This window comes from Diabrotica undecimpunctata, chromosome 1 (assembly GCF_040954645.1).
Source record: "Diabrotica undecimpunctata isolate CICGRU chromosome 1, icDiaUnde3, whole genome shotgun sequence".
In the NCBI taxonomy this organism is placed as follows: Eukaryota; Metazoa; Arthropoda; class Insecta; order Coleoptera; family Chrysomelidae; genus Diabrotica; species Diabrotica undecimpunctata.
This window is the reverse complement of record NC_092803.1, coordinates 13,917,836-13,931,620: the sequence shown is the minus strand read 5'-3', so window position 1 is coordinate 13,931,620 and position 13,785 is coordinate 13,917,836. Positions and strand designations below refer to the sequence as shown.

Here is a 13,785-nt window from a genome sequence, read left to right as displayed (position 1 = left end):
ATATACAAACAAATATTATTTAATATACTAGGGGCCAAACGTATTTACTTTTTGCAAAAATAATGAAAAATACTTAAACATTGGCTGTTTTTGACTGGAATATAAAAAACAATCCCAAGTTTTGTTGTAACTATTTTATTAACCAGAACAGAGAAGACAACATAGTATGTTTTTTTTTAAATTTGAGTTACTCGTATCCACTGCTAGCGTCATCTTCGTCAACGTCAACAGTTGGTGCCGTTTTAGTGACTCGAAATTTTTGATAAAAGGGAAGGCTTTTAGGGTTTTTTAAAAATGCAGATAATGATACAATATTCTGAATTTTTACAGAACTAATAGCAAGAGTGTATGGACCAGAATATGTACTACGCGTTTTAATGTATGGAGAATCTATAGATATCTTGATAATACGTGCTTCTCTAAGACTTAAACTTGATTTTGGGCTCTTTGGAAAGTATTAAGAATATAAGTGAGTCATATTGACCACCTTAAATGGAGGTGGCTTTTCTCTTGATTGACGTATGAGTTCATCCCAATCTTCTGGACTACATATTCTCTTTTTTTCTCAATCAGAGCAAATTCCTGGTCATTCGGAAGGAAGGAATGACCCCTGATGGGAAATATGTGGGTTATTTTTTTTTAATCTTTAAAGAATGCACTAGCATATATTGTAAATAAACCCTAACATGGTTTTTGTTCTGGCCAGAACATTCATCACTAAAGATAACTAAATGATCATTAGATAGATCTTTATGATTAAGATATTGCAAAAGCATAGAAACATGTAACATCTTTCGACAATTATGTTGCAATATCTTCAGTATAGACGTACATTGATGCTGAATCATCCACTATGTCGTGGATTGCAAATACATAGTACCACATTTGGCTTTTAAAAAATACGGCGCTAGTTCTTATATGCGGTAATGGTAGGTTTTGCTTAAAGTCGAACGATATAACCATACATCTGCTTGCTCTTGATTCCAATTTATAATGTCTTTTTAATTCCGTAAATTTACTGGCTCTTCTTAAGTGCAACTCTTTTTTCAATACCAACTGATTTTTAATAATCTCATCACTTCTGGCGTCTATTTGTAAAATCAGATCATCATAACGTAAACAAGTATCTGTTCTTGGCACACCAAAGGGACTGTTGAAGTCGTTCGTAAAAACAATATAATAAACATTATATGACACGCTAATTTGGATTTCCTGCAAAAACATTTTGAGCATTTCTTTACACTTAGCTCCTCAGATAAAACACTTTGTCAGGATTATCTCGCTTTGAGTAATGAGACTGCCTGGCCCTGAAAGATTTAATGTGTTTGTCGTATAAGGTATAGAACTTCATCTGGGGTTTTAGAGGGCTTATTGTCATGCTTTCCACGTCCATTGGAACGGTGGTATTCCAGAAGTTTTATTAGAATCCTGAGTTCTCCAGAGTCGACCTTATTCCTTATCTTAATTCCGAACTTTATAATAAAAGGCTGCAGAATGATCAAAAGAAAGACCGTCGTCTTCATCTGCATTATGGTCACGTCACGGTCGTCTTTGTTTTACGTTTTGAAATGAAATAAAACCACAAAGGTAGCAATCTTGCTCATTCTTTGAAGATAGGAAATTGAATTTATTATACATGCAAAAGAAAAGATCAAAAGTCCAAAATAACAAAAAAAATTGTAGAAGCACCATCTCCTAAAAGAGAAGAAATGCGGTCAATACTTCCTCGACTCTGTTTATTGGGAAATTATTTTACCACTGTTAGTCAGAGAACTCCTATCCTGGGATGTCTTTCAAAGGTACCAAAATCACATCAAAGAGTGTCAATACATATCAGAAAGAATAGTAACGGCCCAGAAAATAACAAGCCTCAAATTACAAGGGAAGCGTTTTATGACCCATTACAACAAGTAGTAGATCAAGTCAGAGGAAAGATGATAATATTGGGGGATTTTAACGCTCGAATAGGCAATCACATAATATCGAACTAAGAATAAACAACACATTTTTTGACCACAAAGAACAACACAAATATATTATGATAGATTATGTTATAGCCAACAGAGATATACAATCGAAAATAATCGACGTAAGATGTCTCGACGCAGCAGAGATAGGTAGTGACTATAGCCTAGTATTACGTAAAATCAGAATCATCCTGAAATTCTTTTCACCCAAGAGAGCGGCACCAACCCAAACAAAAATCAAAGTCGAAAGACTAAATACGGAATCCACGGAATACGGAAGGAAAAGAATCAGAGAAGATCGCTGGGAATGAAATATTAGAAAACGATAACATCGAGGAAAGCTGGGAAAACTTAAAAATAACATAATTAACGCAGCAACAGAGTCACTTAAAGAGAGGAAAGTAACAAAGACTAACATATTAAAAAAGAAAACACCATGGCTTAGAGAGGAATTAACGAAAAAATGTGAAGAAAAAAAGAAAGCCTTTATACGGTGCAGAAAACAACAAACACAATAGGCATACAACCACTATAAACGCATCAGGAATGAAATGAACACCTTAGTTAGACAAATAAAAAGGAAACTCTGGCAGAGCTTTTTAAAAGAAATGAAACACGATTTCTATGGAACACAAAAAGAAATATGGAGAATAATCAGAGGCCAAAGAAAAGAGATGAACGAACTAATAAAAACGAAACATATTCAGAAGGAAATAAATATGACTGACGATAAGCTGACGATAATGAACCACCAACGCCAGAGGTGACGACAAACGAAGAAATAAATATTGAGGAGGAAGAGGTAAAGAAAGCTTTAAAAAAGTTAAAAAATAGAAAATCACCAGGAGAGGACAGAATACCGAACGAACTCCTAAAGTACGTAGGACCAGACCTGACCAAACAAATATTAAAACTAAAAAAAAAATAATAGAACAAAACAGAATTACTCAAGAACGGAGATCAAGCATCCTAATACCTCTCTTCAAAAAGGGAGACAAATGGGACCTGGAAAATTAAAGAGGAATTAATTTATTAAACACAACACTTAAATTAACAACCAAAGTGATAACAAATAAACTGAATAAAATTATAACACTAGCAGAAGAACAACAAGGTTCTAGGTCGTGAAGATCATGCACCGACGCTATATTTATAATGAGGCAAGTGCAAGAGAAATCATCAGAATACAACAAACCGGCATATCTATGTTTCGTGGACCTTAAGAAGGCATTTGACCTAATCAAATTAAAAGACGTTATCCACTTACTGTAGGCAAGAGAGATACCTCTAGGAATAATCAAAACGATCGAAAATATCTACCAAAACAACACAATAAAAGTAAAAGTAAAAGAAGAACTAACCAACCCTATTGAAGCTGGCAATGGTATGACAGGGAGATTTCCTAAGTCCTCTATTGTTCAACCTAATTATGGATGAAATAATAAAAAAGGTAAGAACTAAAACAGGATACCAAATGAAATAAAAACAACTTAAACTAATCGACGCAATACTACTCTCTTAAAGTGAAGAAGATTTACAACGTACGCTGCACCAATTTAATATAACCGCCAGAAAATTTAACATGTTTAAAAAAACAATGTTTTAAAATAAAATAGGCCCAAAATACTTTCGGGAAATGATAGAACCAGTTTTGAACTTGAATTTAGGTACTTCGTGAATTTAAAAATAACGTTTTTTACTTGTTTGTTTTTTAATGTTTTTTTTATGAGCTTTTCACCTTGTTTAGTATCATTTTTATTGAGTCAGAATTATATGCTTTTGGTAAAAAATTTTTTAGTACCTTTGCGTTTAATTTTGTTTTTGGTTAAAACCATTTTAATATCTAGATAATTAATTTAGTAACTAATGACATTTCTTTTTTTTTCAGGTAAGTCTTTTAACACTGTATGATGGACTTATTATAGGTTTGTATAAAGTAATTTTATTATCATTATGCTATATTAAATATTTGTTATATTCAATCCGGTAACAACTTCTTGGCATGGGTCCAGATCGTGAACTATCCAAATTCATGAAATTATGAAGGAATGGGTTCTTGTCTATTCATTTTATTAAATACTATTGTATATATACCTTACAAAATATTTAATATGTATATGTTTATCTTTTCACGTCATCATCATCATTCTGGCTTTACAACCCTACGTCCTCAAAAATGTCTCTCCAATCGTCCCTATCTATCGTATTTCTCCGCCAAACACTTATTTCCATATGTCTCTCATGTCTTCATCGATATTATCAATGAAACTTGTTCTGGATCTTTCTCTAATTCTCTGACCAATGGGTCTATCAAGGAGCGTTTGTCTAGCTAAGTCATTTTGTCCCATCCGAATTACATGCCCTATCCACCTCAGACGTCCTATTTTAATATGTTTTATGATATCAGGTTCCTGGTATATTCTATAAAGTTCGAAGTTGTATCGTCTTCTTCATACACTATTGTCATCCATAGATTCGACTTGGTACTTTTTTTTTCAAAACATCCTAACAATATCATGAATGTGTTGCTTGTGTGAGTCCATTTCAAAAGGTAAAAAAAATAATAAATTAGACTTACTCACAATCAATTTAATTTAACTAATCAGACGACCGGTTTCGCTTTCTACAATATGCAAAGCATCTTCAGGTCACGATACAAAGTTAAATAAATGCTGAAAATAATAAACCCATATTAGGGTGTTTCAGTAATTATGCCAATATTACATGTCTGTGGTTTTTCAAAATGAATAAGATGTTAAGCAGACAAGGTAAGACCCACAAATTGGTAAAATAGTCTATTAAACTGTAATAAATTAATAAATAAACAAATAAATAAAACATTACTTACATGCCGGTACTCTATTAATTGATGGTTGAAAGAACATGGTTCAAACTATCTTGTATTGTTGATTGGAGAACTCAAGTCAACTATTGTAATTGTTTAACAGTAAACAGGGAAGTTCTTGAGGAGACAGATTTTATCCAATAAAGTAGAGATAGGTGAAATGTAATTGTTTGTTTGATGAAAGTAATGTTCTTTACCATTAAGTTCTTTAAAAGTTATTTATATTTATTCTGGAGATATATTTATGAAATGTGTGTTATTTATTGAGATTTTTATTTTTGTTTTGGAAGGTGACAGTTGTAAGACAATGAATAAGAATAGATGTACAAATTGTGTGGGTGTGCAATTAGATTAGCTTGTAATTATCAAATTTCTTTGATAGAGTTATCTTGTAATATGTGGCAAATTGATGTAAAGTTCACTATATAAAGTTAAAAATTAAAATTGAGACACTTTAAGACACACAAAAAACACTTAAAAAACGGGGGGACGAAACAGACATTAAATTTAAAAAGGGGGGAGGATTTGGAAGAACTACATCTCTTACTTGGAGACAATAAGTTTTTTATGTTATATACACTCAGGTGCAAAAAAATCGATCCATGGGTATTATTTGTTGAAAAAAGAAAACGTTTGAAGATATTAGTTTTAAATCAGGTATATATGTAAAAGTATATGTTAGATTAAAATAATTTTTACAGAATATCCAAAAAAATCATTTATTTATAGAGACATACGCCAAAACTCAAAAATACAAGAATATTCAAAACTTTCTGAAATTAAGAAAAACATTGATAATAAATCAATATCTAGTGTTTCTCCCTCGGGCCCTTATAACAGCCTGTACACGTCTAGGCATTGAGGTAATTAACTTCTGGATATCAAATTGATCCAATTGGTCCCATATTTCTTGAAGAGCCGCTGTAAGTTCAGTCAAGTTGTTTGGACGGGGTACTCGTGCTCGAAGACGTATTCTCATTATATCCCATAGATGTTCTATGGGATTAAGATCGGGACTACAAGCTGGCCAGTTGATACGGACAATTCCCACCTTCTCTATATATTGGTTGACGATTCTAGCACGGTGAGGACGCGCGTTGTCGTCCATAAAAATAAAATTAGGTCCAATGAAAGGAGCAAAAGGTACCACATGCTGATCTAAAATACTTGTTATATATCTTGCAGCAGTCATAGAACCTCTATCTACAATAACTAAATCAGTACAGGCTTCTGAACTGATACCAGCCCAAACCATAACGGAGCCCCCCGATAACTTATTCTTTCCGCAATATTACATTGAAAATATCGCTCTCCGTGTCTTCTCCAAACCCTTTCTCGGCCGTCTGGTGACCTTAGACAAAATCTGGACTCATCTGAGAACAATACATTGCTCCAGTCTGCATCACTCCAGTTTTCATGTTCTCTTGCAAAAGCAAGGCGAGCTCTGCCATGTTCTATGGATAGTATTGGAGATAGGGCTGGCCATCTGGATAATAAATTACCTTCTACAAGTCGTCGACGAACTGTCCATCTGCTTACATCCACATTTCTCACTTCGCTTAGACGATTTGCCAGTTCAACTGAAGTTAGATGCCGATTTCTCAAACATGATGAGACCAGAAATCGATCATCTCTTTCGGATGTTACCCTTCTACGACCTGATCCTGATCTTCTTGTGAAGTTACCAGTGTCGCTAAAACGCCGAACTGCTCTTTGAACCGAAGATCGACTAACACCCAACATTTCAGCTGCATAATATTGACTACGGCCATCTTGAACTAAAGTCACCGCCCTTGCAGCATCTGTCGGAGTTAGAGACATTTAGGAAGGATAATTAAATAAAAATATAACACGTTTTAAAAATAAAATCACAACACTAGTATGGTTGTTGAATTAAAAACAACATTTAATAAATATCTACTTGCTTCATGCGACTCTTTTTGACAAAAACCTGAAATACCAATTTGTTTTAAGAAATATAAAAAGCAATATTAAAAATATTATTTTATTTCTCGTATACGAGAGTACACCTAAATTTACATACGTAATTTAATGTCTCTTAAATTATACAACTTTAAATAAATAAGAAATAAGGAATGGATCGATTTTTTTGCACCTGAGTGTATATCAGACATCTATTCTTATTCATTGTCTTACAACTGTCACCTTCCAAAACAAAAATAAAAATCTCAATAAATAACACACATTTCATAAATATATCTCCAGAATAAATATAAATAACTTTTAAAGAACTTAATGGCAAAGAACATTACTTTCATCAAACAAACAATTACATTTCACCTATCTCTACGTCATTGGATAAAATCTGTCTCCTCAAGAACTTCCCTGTTTACTGTTAAACAATTACAATAGTTGACTTGAGTTCTCCAATCAACAATACAAGATAGTTTGAACCATGTTCTTTCAACCATCAATTAATAGAGTACCGGCATGTAAGTAATGTTTTATTTATTTGTTTATTTATTAATTTATTACAGTTTAATAGACTATTTTACCAATTTGTGAGTCTTACCTTGTCTGCTTAACATCTTATTCATTTTGAAAAACCACAGACATGTAATATTGGCATAATTACTGTAATTTATATAATTTATATCATCTATCTTTATTTTATCTTTATTAGACAACACCCTAATATGGGTTTATTATTTTCAGCATTTATTTAACTTTGTATCGTGACCTGAAGATGCTTTGCATATTGTAGAAAGCGAAACCGGTCGTCTGATTAGTTAAATTAAATTGATTGTGAGTAAGTCTAATTTATTATTTTCTTTTACATCCTAACAATAGTTTTCATTATTTTTTGTTAGACTCAAGGTCTCTGAACCATATGTTAGGACTGGGCGTATTATTGTTTTGTAGAGTTTACCTTTTCACATTCACTTTTCTTTATTTTTTGATGGAATATGCCACAATATTATTAACACCGTAATCTACATTTTCTAATGCTAACTGTAGAAAGTTTTACTCTGTCTACTGTCATAATCTACTTACTGAACTTTACCACATCTAGTAATTAATTTTGTTCTATGATGATCAAATTTTTCTCTTGACTGAAAGTAGCTGTTTACTATACAACCAATCACACTTGCTCATAGCCAATATTAATTGTAACTTAAAAGTAAAACTTTATTCACAAGCGGTTTGTGAACAAAATAAAACTGCATTAAGATTTATAGATTAGTAAAAATTAATGAATATACACTTGCATTATACATAATCATTCGAATTGTTTAAATTAAAAAAGTCTGCAAAAGTCTGTTAATCTCAGCTATTAAAAAAGTGGGATTTTGTGTCTAGTATGTTGTTTGTCAAAACATTCAGTAGTTTAGCGAATCAACTATAGTCTAGTGGTTGATGATATTCATAATAGTCCAGTCGATCAGCGATTATGAATTTCAATTTGTTTTCAGAAGTCCATTTTAAAAATAATTTGTATCCACTCGACGGTAAAAATTCGATATCTTTTGATCAAAATATCCTATTGACAAAAATCACAGTGCGTTTTAAAAGTGAAGAGTGCAGTTTTCGTATGCACTTTTTGTATTTTGTCGTAAATGAGGTGTTAAATAAATAAACGATTTTTGTCATTTTCTACGATTCTCATGAGATCAATAAAATTTATGAGTTTTATTAAACGATAGTACTGGAACTCTTATTGTTAGAGCCTAATCTTAAGAACCTATAACATGAAATTTCGATTTTGAGTTTTGACAACAAATATGAGGCATTTTAAATATACCGAAAAAACGCAGATATTAAACTTTTACATTACAAACGATCGCACGTCAAGGGATATGCTTTCACGTGCTTTAGATTATTGGAATGCTTTAGATTATTTGTAATGTGAAAGTTTAAATTTAGCGTTTTTTAGGCATATTTCAAATGCCTCACATTTTTTGACCAAACTAAAAGCCAAAATTTTATGTTATAGCTTTTAAAGATTGGGCTCTAGCAATGACAATTCTATAGTGACGGGTCAATGAAGGTGATACATTTTATTGAACACTTGAGAATCATAAAAAATGACAAAAATCGCGCAAACATTTATTTATGTAACACCTTTATAAAAACTAACCTTATTTTCATCAAAACACGAAAGCTATGCTTTTGTCCTTCTATCAAACGCAATTTGATTATTGTCGATAGGACCTCTGATCAGAAGATATCAAGCTTTTACAGTCGATTTAATTCAAATTTTATTTAAAATTGATTTCGCGCGCGTAACTGACAATCCAAATCGTCGGTCGCTTTAAGCGTTGTTTCTGAAACAACGATTCGGAAATCAACTTGTTCGGATGATTTCTAGAGATTCAACGGCATTTTCGTTTCTAACGACTAGAGTATAAAACAAGAAATAAAAGGTAAAAAATCTTCCAAATCATTTCTACACCATACTTCCCTTGGCTGGTCTTTTTATTTTTTTCATCGTATATTCCTCCGCATTAATATATAAATTCTATAAAAGTAAACTTCGTAAACAAACACTTTGAACGCAAATATATAATCCATTACATAGTTGCTTATATGAACTGAGACTAGCTGACTCCTTGTTGGGTTCTCCCAAGCAGAAACTTAGAGCAAATGGTGTAGTGTTCTAATACACAATAATATTTTATAATTTCCTCACGCTAATGTAGAGGTGAGTTCATTTTTAACGAATCGTTTCGTAACAACTGTACTTTGAGAATTGGCTGAATATATCTTGGGTTGTTTTGAAGGTACGACACAAAATTTCACGTTTGTTTTCAGCGAAAAACTCTGTTTATCATGCTACTGAAGCTTTAATACCTAACTATCAGTGTCGAACTAATGGAACTAATGGAACGAAAAATGTTTAAATAAAGGAACATGTAAAAATGTGTTAGGAAACGGTGAATGAAAAAAGAGATAAGAAATATACAAAGGAGGCTGTTTTGCTGCAAAAGAACCAGATGTTATGTTGGAAGAAATTGAGAAGCTGCTATAAAAATAGTACAACATAAATCTCCTGGCGTAGATGCAATTCTATCTGAAGTGTTAAAAAATGTAGGGAAGACTGGTTAAAAAGTCTTACAGTGCTTATGTCAACTTATATAGATAACCCTTAAATGACCTACTAGCTAAACAACCTCCGTAATCGTTCCTTTGTAGTCGTTCCAGTTCCATTTCACATGCAAGTAAATTCCTTTTACATATAACACAGGAAAACAGTAATTTCGTAAATAACCGCAGATTTTGTCTATCATATAATTTGTTTAATATATAGAATACCCCAAAAATTCATATAAATTGTGTATATAAAGGAAAATAAAGTAAATACTTATCAAATATACTGTTTACAAATGTATTTACTGCAAGTTAAATTGTGTTTATACAAATAATTGTTTAAGAAATGAACAGTAATTAAATATTAAAACAAACATTTTTACTTATAGCTTTTTCTGGAATGTTGAATCTGTGTACATTCTCGCTTGGTGCTCCAACAATACTCAGAGTCGTTCACCCTCCTAATCACTGACTGCATCAAGATTTTCAGAGAATCAGCAAAATAACTAGGTAAAAAATATAATTTGATGCTTTTGATGAAACACTTTAAGAGTTGCTGGACAATTTCAGCGCAATTCTATGTTCGTATGGTTCCAAGAATTTTTTTAACAATGCTTTTAAAAGCAAACCAAGCATTCTTTCCGATTTCTGGCATTGTTTAGGTGAAATATTCATCTTTAAGAAGCTGTTAAAACTAAGGGCTATCAAAAACTTAATTTCTCGAAATGATAGTTTTTTTTGTCAACAAGTGGTTGATATACAATAATGTACAATAACTGTATTGTACAATGTATGTAAAATGTATTGTACAGTTGTACAATGCACAACGTTTATCATTGTAAAAGGTACAGTGTTTATCATTGTAGAATTGTACAATGATGTATGATGTATAAAAGTGGATCACCAGGTTTCAGGTCGGTCAGACCTTGGCAGCCAATTTGACTGTACCAAATATCTCTCACGGGGTCTGCTGTCCTGCATATATAAAAAGCAAGGATACTTTGTTTATCCACGTTGCTGTCCAAGAACAGTATAAGGTTAATACTTAAGCATGTTCAATCATCACGCAGTTCCTTCTAATTTTTTTTTCTTAGAAATTTCTTTTAGCTACGCCCATAGCTAAAGTAACGAGGGCAAGTAATGGTGCTCCTACGATCTTTCCCTTCTCAGAAACGTCAATAGCTTGTTTGTTTTGCCTATTTACTAACTCTTCCCTTCTAAGAACAGATATAATTTTCTCGTTTTCTAAAACAGTCTCCGAAAGTCGAGTTTATTTAAAAAACGACGATAAAGTTCTTTTCGTCCGAATTGGTCTTCTCACCCAATGTATAATTAGGGCTAAACTGGCATAATCCCAAAAATTCACTCTTTAAAAAAATGTAAGTTCTCGTATTTGGCGGTAATTCGTTTATTCAGATCATTTTTTGTAATTTTCCGGCTAAATTCGACATTTTGTTAAAAATTATAGATTTTTATGTCACTTCTGTTTGCCATTACATCTTGCATCCTATATTCTGCCGCTGATTAGTTGCATCCTAAGTATCGCCTACAACTAATTACATTCTGCCGCTGTATTCCCTTTGAACCACGCTTCGTGTTAAGGATAATACAACCTCCATTTAATTCTTGGCCAGTCCTTAACATTACCATTTCCGCATTTCTACTTGTATATACCTCTCCGACATGTACTGATGGTGAGACTGTAAGTACGCCTTGACGTTTTACAACCAGAGTGATTTATCACGCTGCAATATTTTATTTTTCTTTGTGACAAAGGACAATTCAAATTATAAATACGGTCAAAATATTTCTGCATAATTTATATGTACTATCTTCTTCTTCTTAGCCTTCTCTCGTCCATTTTTGGACTCTCTTAACTCCTTCCATCGATCTCTACGTATCGTCACAAATCACTTATGCAGATCAGTATCATGTACCATCAGTCTGTACCATCAGTATTCCCACTCCTACCACGTCCGACGTATCCACGAACCATTCTGTAGCTGTAGCTGTTGCTGTAGCCTGGGTTAAGGAAAGTGTTTTGGCGCCGTAAATCATGACTAGAAACAGACATTGGTCGAACGTCTCATTTTTCAAAGAATTTGGCATGTTGCTTTAAAAGCTTCATATGCGGCCCATGCTAAACTGATTCTTGTTTGCAGTTTAGCAGTTTAGTTGTCCCTAGAAATTTGGATTTTATAACCTAAAAGTTTATATTTATAAACTAATCCTATTTCGTTGCAGTCGATTTTTGGATTTTTTGCTTGGTATCAGATTTGTCATGTATTTTGTATTTCCAAAATTTATGTTTAAACCAACTTTATTTTAGGCGTCATCTAACTCAGTAAGCATTTTAACGTTGACATTGATTTTTATTGAAATCATGTTACAGAATTGCCTAAAAGGGAGATAAAAGGGAGGGTGTGTCTCCTGTGTGATTCATCTTTTGACTTTATACATTTTGTATGTTTGTGTAGTCTTACACTCAGGATTGTTTTACTGTATATTCGCGATCAGTTTGGAGTACCGATAATCTATGCCATTTTCCTTTAACGCTTTCATTGCGCTGGTAATTTCTATCATATCTAATGCTTTGCGAAAGTCTACTAAACCCAGAATCAATGGTCGATTGCATTTAATGGATTTTTCTATAATCCTTTTTATACAGTGGAGCTGGAGGTGTCAAAATTTTTTCCTAAAACTTGCCTGTTCCCTAGATTGGTAAAAATATTATTTTGTTTGTAGTATATTCTCATATCATTGGTAATTTTCATAAATTTTTACTTTTGAAAGCTTTCATCAAATTAACACTAACGTTACGGCAATGCTAAATATCATCTTACTTCACATTTAATGCATCCCCTTTTCTGATGATTTCCACATAAAAAATATAAGTTTAATATAAACTAACTCAATTGTCGTATGAAATGTTGTATTAATATATAAATAAATCATCGCAAAATAACATGGATTAACGATTCTGTACCCGATATTAATCATAAACGAATTAAAAGAATCTATTTCGTAATTCATTACAATCATTACAAAAGAACTGATTCGTAAAATTGGACGATTTGACTCTCTTCTACACTGTAGAAACTTCCGAAGCGATCCTATCTATGCCCGCATTGTGTTCAGAACTTTAACACAATTCGAAATGTTCAGAATTATCAACCAAATCGTTCCGTTGAAAGTGTGTATATGCCATTTGGGAGCTGGTGGTGGCCTTATAGGGGTAAAGTTATTGTTGATTTTTCAATTGTTGTGCTGGGTGTTTGCATAAAAAGGCAGTTTAAATGAGGATTGCCGTGAAGATAACATCTACATAGCCTCATTTGAGGTTTACCTAGAAAATTCTATGGTAAACTAACAGAATAAATTGTGTGTAGTATTTCTTACTAATGTAATATTATACTTATACGTATTCCATTGTGAATGGCAGAACAGTGCCATCACAAAACTAACAACTAATTATTATTTTTTATTCAAAACTAATATATATATATATATATATATATATATATATATATATATATATATATATATATATATATATATATATTGATTTAGAGTATCAGTATAATTTGAAAAATATATATATATATATATATATATATATATATATATATACAAACAACACAGTTTATTAGGGCTGCAGTCAGTAGGTTTGGCCGGGATGTTATAGAAACACTCTTTTGACTTTTGGTCGAGCTTTCGGAATTCTTTTATTCCTTCTTCAAGACACTGTAATTAGAAGAAAGTGTAAATATTTACAACATATCTCAAATTGTCATTACAACTTACTAGTCGTTGAGATTATTTTTCTAAAGCTACGACACTCAACATTAAAAACACACATATAAAAGATGCGTAGACGATAAGAAAACTATCCTCTCTCACTGCCGGAGTGCCACATGCCTGTTT

The 13,785-nt window shown here is 32.3% G+C and overlaps 1 protein-coding gene across 2 annotated transcripts in view; it reads left to right on the top strand.

Moving 5' to 3' along the window:
- Window positions 1–13,785, top strand: part of rk (G-protein coupled receptor rickets) — an 896,029-nt gene that overhangs the window by 168,920 nt on the left and 713,324 nt on the right. The gene's annotated exons all lie outside the window — the stretch shown is intronic.